At 58.7% G+C, this 14059-nt stretch overlaps 1 protein-coding gene across 2 annotated transcripts in view; it reads left to right on the top strand.

Moving 5' to 3' along the window:
* Positions 1-4027: 4027 nt before the first annotated feature.
* The window catches only part of FAM222A (family with sequence similarity 222 member A), a 32654-nt gene continuing 22622 nt past the window's right edge, over positions 4028-14059 (top strand). Inside the window, exon 1 of one of the 2 annotated variants that reach the window (XM_055700778.1) lies at positions 4028-4451. The gene's annotated coding sequence lies outside the window, so the exon portion shown is untranslated. Of the gene's footprint in view, positions 4452-5067; positions 8054-14059 lie in introns of those variants that run through there. The other variant, XM_027813873.2, reaches the window with a different exon arrangement.

The raw sequence follows: 14059 nt of genomic DNA, 5'->3' as shown, positions 1-14059 counted from the left end.
GCGTTGCTGTCAAGGGGGCTGTGCTGGAGGGGCAGAGTTCACTCCAGACCCCCACGCCCCAGCCAGCCCACCCTGAGCCTTGCAGGGTGATCCCCCCTGCCACAGACGGGTCTGTCCCGGCTTGCTCTTAGGATGGCTCTCATGTCGCTGCCTGTGCCCTGGGGACTGTCACCCTGCCCCTTCCTCCTTGCAGCCTGCAAAAGCTGGGTTGTTCGTGCTGGGCTACTGATGCCCCCATAGAAAACGTGCTGCCTAATGTATGGCTGCCTGGGAGATAATGCAGGCTGCTGCTGGCTCCAGGACCTGACTGAAACAGAGATTTGTTTCAGTTGAATAACTTGCTGAATCTATAAATAAACTGGGGGGTGGGGGGGAGCAACCACGGAGCACAGGCGCTTCTGCCTTCCCGACCCCTGCAGCACCCGAGGCAGCTGCCCCCAAATACTGCCCAGCTCTTCACCTCCGCCACCACCCACAGCAGTGTCACCCAGGGGGACAGCGAGGAGGATGCTCCTGGGACACGGCTCCTTGCCTGGACCAGCCGCCTGCCCTCCGTGCCCCTCAGCTCTGGCTCTCCCAGGCTGGCCCTGGCTCTCAGGCTGTTTCTGGCCCCTGGGACCCTTGCAAGGGGCCATATGGGACCAGCTTCTCGCCTCGGGCTTCCCAGTGGGTAAATTTCACTCTCACTCCAGGGAGATTTGGAATGCAGGAGCAAGCCCATGCACTGTACGCAGGGTGAAGGGCAGCAGATCCTCTGTGCCACAGCAGCAGCTTCGAGAGACCCCCATTCCTGCCTGCCTTCCTCCTCCTCCGCCTTCCTCCTCCCGCTTCACGCCTGGCTGCCCATGGCCGTCTCACTCCTCTCCCGGCTCTCCATTTGCTTTCCCAACAGATGTTGGTGTCTCTCCTCTAACGAGCATTTTAACGCCGGAATCTCTCTCACCCCCTTGACTGGGAAGCAAAAAGCTTGACATCTCCCATCAGCATCAAAGTCACTCGCCCAAACACCCCGCACCCCGCCGCGACTGCCAGCGCCTTGCTCCTCTGTGCCTGCAGCCTGGGGCTGCTGGAGTCACCGTGGCACGGTGCTGGCACCGCCGCGAAGGTGCTCCATGTCTTCGTGTCCCCCACGTTCCCAGTCCTTGCCTGCAAGGTGCCATCTCTCCAGACCCCTATCCTGGCGGTGCCCCTTGGGGTGCTGCATTTGGAAATGTCTGGGAGCCGGGAAAAACCTCCCGGGATGTGCCGTAGAAGGGGGACTGGGTTCATTAGCCAAGGAACCAGCCATGGGAAGTGCCCGCCTGCGCAATGACATCTTTGTTGGCACCAGTAAACCCTCAGCCTGGTGAGTGGGCATCCCCTGCCACCCTCGCTGTGCCCTGGTGAGATTAATGATGGGCAGGAGGTGGGGCGGGGGGGGGGGGGACGGCAGTGAAGACACCGTCCCCCCGCCGTGTCCTTCAGCATCTCTTTGTGTCCCTGTTGCCTACACAGGAGGGCTGCAAGCGGGGCAGGAGGCAGCGATCCCAAATATTGATGCCGGCCCCGATCAATGCTATCTCCTTTTTCCATGCCTATGAGCTCATTGATTTTTTTTTGTTGTTACCTCTCTGTTTATGTAATGTCTGAACTTTGCACAACTGAACCGTTTAATGTGCAGAAAAGAGCCCTGTTGCCATGAAAACGGACCTGCAAATGACAGCACGAATGCGGAGATATCCCTGTTTTATTGGGCCATACTGAATGTATTTTAACCTTGATAAGTCAATAACTTTTCGTACAAAAGGAACGAAAGCAGATACGGTTTTCAGAGCCTTGAATGCATTTAAAGCTGAGAGTAATGGCCCGGTTTTAATCCCCTGGAAATCTTTCTCATTCTGAGGGCCAGTCATTTCCAGAGCAGACTGACATTTTGGTCAAAGAATTACAGCGTGCCTTTGTCAGGATGAGAGATGAAAATGCTCAGCGCTCCGGATTGCTAGCGCCGGTCAAAAATAATGATATTAAATTAAAGGGACACCGTCATCTTAAAGACCTGCCGTTAGGATCCCACATCTCTCCAATTCCCGAGCGCCATGGTGAGCAGCTGGCATGGACAACTTTGGGTGGGCTCCCCGGTGCCGCAGGGGAAGGATGCGCCCACTGCCACCCCAAATCCGGGCGATGCATTATTTATTTGTGCTAAAGCAGAAGGACTTTTAAAAATCTCTCCTCCAGCAGCGAGGGGCTGCCCGCTTCCTTTTTGCAATTCAATCCCTCTGGATGTGGAAGCAGAGCCCGGTCTCACTTTGCAGAGCTCATTCATTAGCAGATTAAGGCTCTCCTTGTGTTCCCAACATCACTGGGTGAAATTTATGTTCCGGCAAAGTATTCACGGGTTCCCTGAATCACAAAAGTGTTTCTCCTCTGTAAAGTCTTTTAAAAAAAAAAAAAAAAAAAAGGAATGTAAATGGGGAGGTCAGAAGTGCTTAATAGTATCTTCTTGAAGGCAGTGCCGAAACACCCACCTTTTGAAGTTCACTATTTCAAGAAGGATCTCTTCCCCAGCAAAAAATGCCGTCACCCTTTCAAGTCCTTGTGAGTGACTTCAGGTGGTTAAAACATTTTCTAAGAAGAACGAGAGCTGCTTTTCTTTTTTTTTTTTTTGTTCCGAATAAAAAGCAATCTTTCTTCCTGACTTACTAATAGCTTTGATTAAATTATCTTTGAAAAATCTAAGTGCTGTTCACAAATCTGTAATGGTTTTATTCTTATCGCTGGCCTATATTGCAACTTGGAAAGCAGATAAATAAGCTGCAGAGAACGTACAAAGCTGCACAAGAACCTGCCAGATATATGAGCTAAAACTGTTTGAACTGAAACAAATGAATAGTATGAATAGCCCTGCTCAAAGAGGGAATTTATTCAATATAATGTATTTTCATAGGGAGGATAATACGTATTATAATTACACAGAGGAATCGCTCTCCTGAAAGCATATCTAGCTATTATTTTAATTTCTTAACCTTCAGCGTTTGCTGGATCAGAAGTGGTGACTGGAGCATCTTCACAGGGTCAGCCATCCCGAGGATGCTGGCGCAGCTCCTGGGTTTCAGCTCCCCTCCAGCACATGCCAGGCACTGCCGGTGCCTCCCTGGATGGGGGAGCTGGAAAGGTCCCGAGAAGGAGCCAAATGGCCCCAAAACTCCCCAAAGCTCAGTGCTGCAAGGCGGGAACCAGGGAGGGGAGTGGCGGGAAGGCAGCAAGTGCCGGGGCACAGGCTGGGCTGCTCTGGGGTGCTGGGGGTGGGGAGCCCTGGGGACACACACTGGGCTGTTTTGGGGGTGCTGGGCAGTGGGGAACCCTGGGGGCACAGGCTGGGCTGTTTCGGGGGTGCTGGGTGGGGGGAGCCCCAGGGGGCTCCTTGGCATCATTATGGACAAGAGTGAACGGGCTGCTTCTCCGAGCCCTGCCGGCAGCCGCTCATGCCCTGACGGCCTACGGCGGGGACCGCTGGGGTTGGGGATGGAATAAAGGACTCGAGGACTCGTGCCGTGACTGTGCAAGCCCTGGGGGGCTCAGCCGTGGCTACCACCACCGCCATGGTGGCCACCCCGGGGAGCGCTGTCTGGCTGGAATTAGCTCCAGCCAAGGTCCCATCCCCTCTTTGCCGGAGCTGCGGCACCTCGGGGCGGGGGGGGACCGCGGCCCGTCTCCGTGCCGTCGAGACCCCCGGCGGGGGGAGGGGGATCCCCGCAGAGCCCCCCTCCCGCGGTGGCGGGACTACAACTCCCATGAGGACCCGCGGCGCCAAGCGGGGCCGTGGCGCGGCGGCTACGCGCGGGGCACGCCGGGAGCCGCAGTCCCGCGCCGGGCGCCTGCCGCCGGCCGGTTCGGATTTTCCCGCGAAAGGGGAGCGTGTGCCGGGCTGGCCCCGCCCCTCCCCGCAGGACGCGCGGCGGCGTCGCCATGGTAACGCGCCGGGGGCGGGGCCGAGCCGCGGGCGGCCGCCGGGCCCCGCGCGGGGCGCTCAGTGTCGCCGCAGCCGCGCACCGGGCGGGAGGCAGCGCCGAGGGGCCGCGCCCCGCCACCGCCGCCACCGCCCCGCCACCGGCCTGCCCGCCCCGCGCCGGCGGGCCCCCGCCGCCGCCGCACAAAGGAACCGGAGGGCCCGCGGTGTGATGCCCCCGGGGGTCCCCGCGCCGCCTGAGCCTATCCGCGCGGGGGTTATTTTATTTTAATTTATTTAAAAAAATTTTTTTTTTCCTCCCGGATATTTTTTTTTCTTATCCCCCGCCCCGGGGGCAGAGCGCCGGGAGCCGCCGCACGCTGGCCGCGCACGGGGCGGGGCGGGCCGCCGGCGGGGCGCGGGGCCGGGCGGGCGCCGCCGCTGCTGCTGCGCGGCCCGGGGGGGGCGGCCCGGCGCACCCCGCACCGCAGCGGCCGGAGCCGGCCCGGATCCAGCTCTGACGGTAACGGGGGGCCGGCGGCGGCGGGCACCGGGGGGGCGGGGGGGGTTACCGGCGTGGGGAGGGGCGGGGGGGCGCGGGGGGACCGGGGGGCTCCGGTTCCCGGAGCGCAGCAGGAGGCGGCGCCGCCGCAGCGCGGTGCCCGGCTCCCCCGGCCGCGCAGCCGCGGGGAGGACACGGCGGGCGCGGAGCCACCGCCGCCGGCTGGGGACCGGCTCGCCCGTCGCTACCGGAGAGGAACGGGAGCAACTTTTTTTTTTTTTCTTTCTTGGGTGTTGTTTTTTTTTTTATGGCTTTTTTGGGTCGCCTGACTCAATGGAAATAAAATATCCACGGGTGCCTCCACGAGGAGAGCTGAGACACTTCCAGCGTGAGCCGTCCGTCAGCTGCTGCTTTCTCCGCCGACCCCGGCTGCCCCTTTTCGCCTGGAAAAAGAGGGAAGAAATGAAAACAAAAAAAAAGGTTTTTTCTCCTCCATCCGGAGCCGGCTCGGGCAGGGAGGCGGCGTGGATGCGCCTGACCCCACAGGGCCACCGGAGCGGGTGGTGGCAGAGCCCCACCATGGACCCTCACTGGTGTGGATGGGCCCTCACTGGTGTGGATACCGCCGGTCACAAAGGAGCGGAGAGGAAAAGGAGCCACCCTGCGATGTTTTATTGAAAAGCCCATCTCCCCGGCTGCTGTCGCCGGGCCGGGTGGCTCAGCCCCGCAGAGATGTCTGCGGGCCGAAGGCATCTCCCGAAACAAGCCCTGCTGCACAAGGGAAGCATCCCTGGAGCATCTTCTGGACCATCAGCTCTGGGAATGTGATCCACAGGGACAAGGCATCGTGGTCCCCGAGAGCTCACGGGCAGCATGGCTGGGCATCCTCCAAGGCTGCGACCAGCTCCTGCTGGGAACGAGCGGGCTGTGCCGCCTCTCTGGCTCAGTCCCCAACAGAAAGCAAGGTGTTCCCGGTGCTGGCGGGGGTGGCTCAGCCCCAGCACCCAAATCTGGCTCTGGGGAGAGCCATCACATCGTGGGAATTTCATGGCTGGAGAGGCAGGGCCTGGGCGCAGAGAGCTGCCGGCGGCTCGGCACGGCTGGCTGCAGGGCACCGCTGAGCCTGCTTGAAACCATGGCACAGCTCTGGCCCTGTGGCTTTATTTCTGAAGGAGAGGCAGTGGCAAAGTTTTCCAGCCATGCTGGGTGCTTTCCGAGGGATGAATTTGCTTGGCATAAGGCAGCCAGCAGTAGGTTGCCTGGCTCTGGTTGTCGGGGCCGAGATGTCTCTGTAAGGGAGTTTTTTGAGATGTGTGTGTGTGTGTATATGTATATATGTGCATCCTCCTGCTTGTAATGCTCTTGTTCGGAGGCTGCAGGCAGCTGGCCTGGGTGGGCGACGTGCTTGCCTGGAAGGCAGAGTGCTCAGGGTGTGAGGCCATGGGCTCTGCGGGTGTGGGGGGCAGAGCCATGCGACCCCTCTCTCAATAAGCAGTGTCCCTCATCTTGCTCGAGATGATTTTGTGGCATTTGGCAGTTTTGTACCTTCCCATGCCCCTGCAGTGCGGTTTCACTGTCTGGGCACATGCCGGTGGTTGGTGGTCCAGGTGGACTGTGCACCGGCAGGACCGCAGCCAGCAAAACCTTCACACGTGGGCTCCGGTGCAGGGATGTGAGGTAGGAAACATCCCTGGCAGAGGGCACCTGGTGTCCTCGGGAGGGATTTTTCTTATTGCGGATCTGTAAAACTTTCAGGAGTGGATTTTCAGGTGCCGGGGCAAGCCATGGTGTGAGTCATGTGCTGTTGGGTTAGGCTGCTTCAAAGCCATAGTGGAAGGAGAAGGGGAGCTCTCGCCGTGGTGCCTTCTTCTGACCTTGTGTGTAGAGCAGGGGAAGAGAAAGCTGTTCCCTGGCAGCGGGAGCCTGGCTTGTTTTCCTGGCTTTAAGAACGGCTTTCCTGCTGGCTGAGTGGGCCGGTACTGGTGGGGCACAGTCTGTGTGCCAGAGCAGTGCTGGATGCGAGGTTAGCCCCGTTTCAGCTGGCTGTATCGTTAAAAATTAAAATATCTGGGTGTGAATATTCATCCCCAGTCTGGAGCAGAGAAGCCCGTGGTGGGAGGAGATGGGGTAGCTGCTGCCATGCCGTGCCCAGGGGGACAGAGCCCCTCCAGGGAGGCCATCATCTCATTTTTATAGCCCCTCTGTGGTTATGAGTCTTATCTGAGCCTGAAACACGCGCCCATCCCTTGAGCAGGCTGTGGAGGAGCCCCTTCCCTCCTGGTGCTTTTGATTGTAGGATGTTGCCCTACCCGGGGAAGGGCTCCATCGCCCAGGGCCGAGGGTCTCCCAGGTCCCATGACCCCGTGGTGGCGGTCCTTGCCAAGCACGGCGTTCTGTGCCCGCCGCCATCCCTGAGCTGCTCCTGCCGGGCGTGCGGGGTTAGTGCTAGGCGTTTGCATCCCTGCCAGGCAGCAGAGTTAATTTTTGCCTGAAGCAGGTTTCCTGCGTGGCCTGAACTTGTGTGGGAAAATCTGCGGCGAAGCTGGGCAGCCCCGCATCCCTCTCCAGCCGCATCCTGACCCGCCACGGGGAGCCACAGCCTCGTAAATATTTGGTGGGAGCCAACCCACCCTGCTGTCCTCCTGCTGTCGGGGTACCAAGGGCAGGGATGTGGGTGCCACCCCTGAGCCTGGCGGGTGCCAGAGCGACGGGATGGGTGGTGGGAGCCTTGGTGACCCCACGGCTCCTTTTGGGGACAGAGCAGGATATCCTCTCCGGGCAGGGTAAGGTCCTTTGCTGGTGGTGCGTGATCCTCGGGTGAGGGGAGTCCGTGTGTGGTGACCCCCCAGCCCGGCTGGTGCTGCCCGCAGGGATGCTGCAGCTGGCGGGGTGGGCCGGGGGCTGCACCTGCCGGGACCCCGCTCCCAGCCCCGCCGGCATCTGTGCCGCCGCATGTCCGTCTGCAGCGGGCGCATGCATGCAAAAATAAGACATTTCTTCTTTCTCTGCTGCCTGCGCATTCCTCAAAAAGCTAATATTCATGAAAGGTAATTCAATCAAACCACGATGCCTATCAGCTAATGCAGCAAAGCTGGCGCAGGGGTGAGAATGGGAGCCAGGAACACAAAAGCCCTGTTTTATTACCTCCTGCTTGCCTGAGAATTGCTTTTCTCCCTCGAGTGAGCCGGCTAAAGCTGGCTTTATTATGTTAACCTATTTGCGTGTCAAGAGCTATTGTGCCTCTCTTTATCTGTGTTTGTATTTGCTCGATGCAGGGAATAAAAGGACGAGGCGAAAATGGATGGCTGGTCAGTGCTTTGCACTCTGGGGGCACTGATTGGTTGCTAAGTGATTTGCATCCTCGGTAATCGCTTTTATCTCGGAAGGATGTCGTGTATAATTATAAGCCTACTGACATCTTTTGAAATCTGCCTAATGGGTGTTTTTAATTTACATGGGAAGCAGGGGCTATTTGTGTTGCTCTGATTACAGGTTGTGCCAGTATATGGATTAAAATATAGATATTTCCATAGACGTGGGGGACCGTGAGTGATGAGGCTGTGATTTTTGGCGAGTCCCTGCTCTCCCAGGGATGGGTCCCGGAAGAGCAGAAGTCACCGTGGGTGAGTTTGGGGTTTAATCTCTTAGCCCACTGCGCAGCCTGGGGTGCTGCTGGACTGTGCTCTCGGCCCGTGCATCGGCTGTTCTTGTAGCCATCCCGTGAAATGAAATGAGAGGTGGGCTGCTGGCTGCTGCGAGCCAGACCCTGCTGTGCTGCTGTGGCTGTTTACCCCCAGGAGCTCTCCTCAGCCTGGGGTGAGGCATGGGGGGGGGGGGCATGCCACCAACACCCCACACTGGGCATCCGTGCCAGCGTAGGGCTGATGGAGCTGAGCCGGGCAGCATGGGGAGCTGGATGTGCCAGCAGCGGGGAGCCTGGGCTCTGAGGTTCCCTGCTCAGCGCCCCCAAAGCAGGGAGTGCCAGCTGCTTTGCTGGGCTGGGGCCGGGGGGTAAATATTAAACTAGCGTCCGGTGCTCCGGCTGAGCCCTGCCGAGTCACGGTTCTCGGGAGCCCTGTGATCCTGTGTCTTTATTCGAGCTGCAGCTGGTGGGTTCGCACGGCCGTGGCAGAGCTGCCGCGTGTGCTCACGGCAAATAAAGCTCCTGATCACCTGCAGTGCCACTGCCAGCCCTGGGCACCTGCACCCGGCAGGCTCCCAACCGGTAGGCACACGGAGACTGCTGCGGCGTTGGTGGGGTTTGGGCTGTGCTCCCGGTGTGGGAGCTTCAGCAGTGCCGTGGGTGCATCTCTCGGGCAGGTGGTGGGATGTGGGTGCTCCGAGACCATCCCGGGTGTGCTCGGGCATGGAGGAGCCCTGATGTGGAAAGCAGCCCGGCTAGAGCGTGATGCCGTGCTGGCAATGCGCTTGGCTCTCCTGCTTTCCACCTCCATGCCGGTAGATCATTGCAGCGCCCTAGGGGCTGCCAGGGAAGGGCAGAGGTTCTGAGGTGGAGGTTGCGGTGAGATGAGGGGTGTTGGGGTCCCTGCCGGGGCTCCGTGCACAGGGACATCTCTCAAACACACAGAGGTCCTGACGCGAGGTCAGTGCCCATGATGGGCGCAGGGGCTGGACACCCCCTGCAGCGGGTGCTGGGCTGGGTGAAGGTGTAGGGCAGGTCCTGGGGGCTGGTTGCCCACACGAGCAGCTCAGACTGGCTACCTTCCTCCTCCTCCTCCTCCTCCTCCAGGAAAGACCACAAGTGAGCCACAGGCGCACCCAAGCACGTGCCCCGGCTCCCTCCGGCTGCGTGCAAGGTGACCCCATCGATTTGCAGGGCTGAGGTGGTTTTGTGGCAAATGGCACCGTGGCAGCCATGCCGTGGCGTGCCGGCTGGGGTGCCAGGCCGGTGAGAAATGCAGGATGTGAGAAAAGTCAATACGGTGGGGGCAAGCGCCGGACCCCGCGCCCTGGGGTGCTGTGCCCTCCTGCACGGGTGTCCCGGCTGGTGAGCAGCACGGGCGCCGCTATTTATGGCTGGCTGTAAACAAACTCCCAATGAAAGAAAGTTAATGACCTGAGACTGACAGGAGCCTGCTGGGAATTTTTATAGCCCCTGGGACTCCTTTCTCTAAAGAGAGAATACATCAGCGTTTTAACCCAAAACGGCTAGCCGTACGGTGCGGGGGCCAGGGGACAGCCCTGACGTGGGGAGGCATTTTGGAGGGGCTAGCCCTGCGTGAGGATGGGGTTATAGTGGGGGGACCTAGCTCTCGGCCGTGTCCCCATCCCCCTGCATGGGACCAGGGTGTGCAGCCCCCTCCTTGCCCCGATGAGGGGAGGCGCATCCCGGGGTCCGATGCTCTCCAAGGCTTTCGCCATCTGCCTCTCGTAGGTCATCTCTGCCGTGCTCCAGGCTAGAGCAAGGGCTGGCTTAGTATCACTGGTAACACACAGTAATAAAGCCTTAATACCCTGCAGTGGGGAGATTGCACCGCCAGAGATGAATATTCATATTGCTTTCGAATTTGGCCTTGGTTACACGACGGGGGTGCCATGGGGGGAGACGGGAGTGCAGCAGTGTGGGGTGCTCCTCACCTGCCTGCTCCTGCCTGCCTGCCCAGCCGTCATGTTTAATATCGCGTCCTGGCTAATTTTGGGGTAGGAATATCGTCGTCAGTGCTCTCAGGGGATGGGATGGCGAGCATGGTGCAGGGTGCCCTGCACGCTCCGCTCGCTGCCTGCTCCCTTTGCACGCGCAGCCTCCGTCTGCACGCGACGCTTGATTTACTGAGAAGAGCTGGCAGTTAAACCTGACAAATTGAAGGCGGTTTTAAGTGGTTCAGGTTAATTAATAGTCAGGGAAGTATCAATTTTTTAAGGGATGCTCTTGGCTCGCAAGGAGAACCGGAGCTTGGCTTTCCCTTTGGAAAGTAACACCATCTGCACTGGTCCTCCTGGGCAGGGGGAGGGAGCTGGGCTCAGTGTTGAGCTTGGTGGCATCACCCTTTGGTTTCTGACCCACAGCTTTGCATTTCTGCTTATATCTCCCATCCCACACAGCCGGTGCTGAGTGAGGCACCGGGATGGGGCTGTCCCACATGGCTGTGGTGCCAGGGAGGCACCAGGGTGGGGCTGTCCCACATGGCTGTGGTGCCAAAGCACCCACTGCTTTTGGGGGTCTGGCTATCCGCTCTCTTTTGACGGTGACCTGGTGCTGCTGGGGTCTGTGCCATGGCAGCAGTGCCGTAGCATGCAGCTGCACCTCACCGGTAACCGGAGCGCTTTGGCTGTAGCCACCTGTGGTGGTGCAGCAGGGTGGCCGCGGTGTCCTTGCTCCTCTGGGGGACCTGTGGGTGAGCACCAGCGTGTACAGGACTGTCGGGCTCCATCCTGGGCTGGGACTGGGAGCTGATGTGGATGAGCTGGAGCAGCATCCACTCCCCGTGGTTTGGGCGCATGTGACCCAGGTGCTCACATCTGCCAAGCTTGGGCCGAGGGAATGCTGCCCAGGGTTCAGATTTTAAAAACATTGTAATGAAAGGAGCTTAAACTTCCCGGTAAGGAGAGGTAGAGAAGCAGCAGTGGCTGCTTGTGTGGCACAGAAAGCATCTGAGCTGCATATGATAAAGGCTTGATGGTGCAGGGATCCAGGCAGCATCTGTGGTGGTCCCAGTGCACGCCGGCGCCGTGGGGTGCTGCAGGGGTGAGCACCTCCGGGCTGACACGTGGGGCTGGGTCCCGGAGCAGCACAAAGCCTTTGCCCAGCCACGTGCTCCATCTTTCTCAGCATAGACTGGGATGCAGGTGGAAGTGGTGGTTTTTCAGCAGCTCTGATGCTTGGGAATATGAGAGATTAAGGTTAGTGACCATTTTTTAACTCAATAAAGGGGAAGACAAGCTGGAGTCTGCAGTCCAGAGATATAATTAGTTCGCAGCAATGGTGCTTTCTTGATTTAGCTTCAGAGAGCAGAACAAGACAAGGATGTTATACCCAATTAGCAATAACATACAGTCTGAGCTTCACTAGGTGAGATAACAAGCCATTTTTATAGCTCTTCTTTACGGACTATTTTTTTTTTTTTTTTTGGAAAAGGGGGGAAGGAGGAGAGGGACCAAGTCTTTATTTCTTTTCATCTGGGAACAATTACTAGTGAGCTCAGAAAGCCCAAAGCTGAGTGATACCTTGGCAAACAGAGGATAAAAAAAAAATAAATGCAAAGCTGAAACAGGCTGGAGCTGGGCTGAAGCTGTCTGCCTGTCCCAGCAGTGGCCTCAGGGGAGCCAGGGGGAAGCCGGGCTGGTGCTGGCTGTGTCCCGGTGAGGACACGGGCAAGGGCCGCCCACACACCGTGGATGTGCCCTATCTGCTGCGGCGAGGGTTTACGGCACGTGGACTGGCAGAGCTGCCCAGAGGGGCCTGGTGCACGCGGGGTGACCGTCGGTGCTGCCGGCAGCCTGGCCATGCCCCGAGCTGTGTTCCCCGGTGGGCACACCGGTCCCCAGCGAGGTGACCCCCAGCTGTGTCCTCCGCACAGCGCCGGTCAGATGCCAGCTGCCTGCCGCCTGCCAGCGCCGCGTTCTCTCTTTATATTGCAGATCGATGGCCATTGATTTTTCCTCCTGTGTAAACCTGGGTAGGTCAGGGCTGCGGAGGGGTTTTGTGCACATCTGGCTCTGGCTCAGCTGTGGTCAGAGCATCCTGTGCCAGTCTCTGCAGCCCACCCACCCTCCCACGGGCCTCTGGGCCGCAGTGAAGCTCAAGGACATCCAGAAAACAGCCTTGTAAAAAGTCTAGAAAACTCAGGTTTCATTCATCAGCTTTTAAACAAGCTCTGCTGTTTATGTGGGTTATTTGCAGCTGCTCTCCCCTCTCTTGCTCCATGCCGCCCCCCCCCCAGCCCCTCCTGGTGAGGATGCGCCTGGGGGAGCTGCTGGGACCTGGCTGCATTTGGGGTACCCGTGGGACCAGGGTGGCCCAGTGCTTCCCTCAGGGCAGAGCCAACGTGGGACATCCCTGGGTACACCCCAGAGGGCTCTCAGGATGGGGGCCGTTCTTCCTCTTGGTGTCTACCCCTGCCGCAGCCACCCCTCTCCTGTGGGGCAGAGCCAGGGGATGGGGTGGGAGCTGCTCGCACCCTGGAGAGGGCAGGGGGTTGCTGTCCCCTCCACTGTCCTTCCCAGAGAGTTTTACAGGTTGATGGGCAGTGTGTGTGTGTGTCCCTGGGGACACTCAGTGGGACCACTGGAGTCCATCCTGCCGCACCCCCAGCCCACCCTGGGGAGCATGTCCCCTTGCAGGCACAGGGCTGATGGGGACAGGGATGGGGACAGCCCAGTTCTCATCCCCACCAGGAGAAGCCACAGAGCCGCTCTCCGGACTATTAACGCCCCACAATGATCATCAACTCTCGTCGTAATCATTAAGACTATTAGAAAGAAATGTTGGCTTGCAGCTAATGTCAGACTTTCCGTTCTGCTTTGCAAACGCGCACAATTAATGCCAATCAGCCGGGGGAGGCAGCCAGCTCGCAATCACGGCTGCTCCGGCGCGGCTGTCAGCTCTTGCCATCCCGGCTTGTACATTTTCATACAATTGCTATAAACATCTGAGGGAAACTCCGCGTTCTTCGGCAGGCGTGGGTATTGTTCTCTGTTCCTTTTAATTACTCTGCATTCAGCGGCTCATCCAGCCTCGGATCAGTGCAGGAAAGTAGGGCTTTGTAAAACAAATATATAAATCTGGAGAGATGCCTTATTTTCCCATTCGGTGGCTGCATTAGGCTAAATAAGAAAAGCCTGTTTCATTTTTCTTGGGCTTTTCCTTCTTCTCCCACCCCCTGTGTTGCTTTCACCCCCAGTCCCTCTCCCTCAGGGAACCCCAAAAGCAGGGCATGCTCAGGAGAAGCAGGGGGAGGAAGAGCCAGAATTACTTGACCGGATGGTGGTATAATCCTCGTTACAAAAGTACACATCAATTATAAGAATTCCTACAGTAATCTTAGAAATCTATCTTTTCTGCTGAACCAGCTCATTAAAGAGCACCATTCATTTCCATCTCTCTGGGTGAGAAGGGTTTAAATCTCCAGAGCTTTGTATTACAAAATAGACTTAGGGTGATGGACTCTCGTTAAATATTAAAAGAATGAAGTTTATTTTTTTTATTTTTTCCTTTTCCTCCCTCTTTTCACCCAGGCTGGCAGCCCAGACGAAGCGTAACCTAAGGAGGCGAGGCTGGGGGGCTGGGGGGGCCCCCGCTGTGAATAGCTTCCCCATCTGTCAGGCGATGCGGGGCTGTGCTCAATGGGCGCCTTTGAGGACCCTGCGCCTCCCCTCACCCGGGAACCCCAGCCAGCGCCGGGGGAGGAGGGAGGGAGGTTTCCCCAGGCCACCCTGGCAAGCCCCCGAGCCTGCGCCGGACCCAGCCGCCGGCACAGGCAGGGCTTTTGTCTGCCAGCGGGGCAGCAGCCGGGCGGGCGCGGGGCAAGGGATGGGCACAGAGCCCTTTTGTGTGCAGCTGCACCCCGAGGCGAGCAGGGGCAGCGGCGATGGAGCAGGATGCGGGGATGGGGAGCAGCAGCGGGGATGGGGAATTGGTACCCGAGGATGGGGAGCGGGTACCCAGGGGA

The sequence above is a fragment of the Falco cherrug genome, chromosome 1 (assembly GCF_023634085.1).
Source record: "Falco cherrug isolate bFalChe1 chromosome 1, bFalChe1.pri, whole genome shotgun sequence".
Taxonomy (NCBI): Eukaryota; Metazoa; Chordata; class Aves; order Falconiformes; family Falconidae; genus Falco; species Falco cherrug.
Note: the sequence above shows the minus strand (reverse complement) of the source record. Positions and strands in the feature narration are given on the sequence as shown.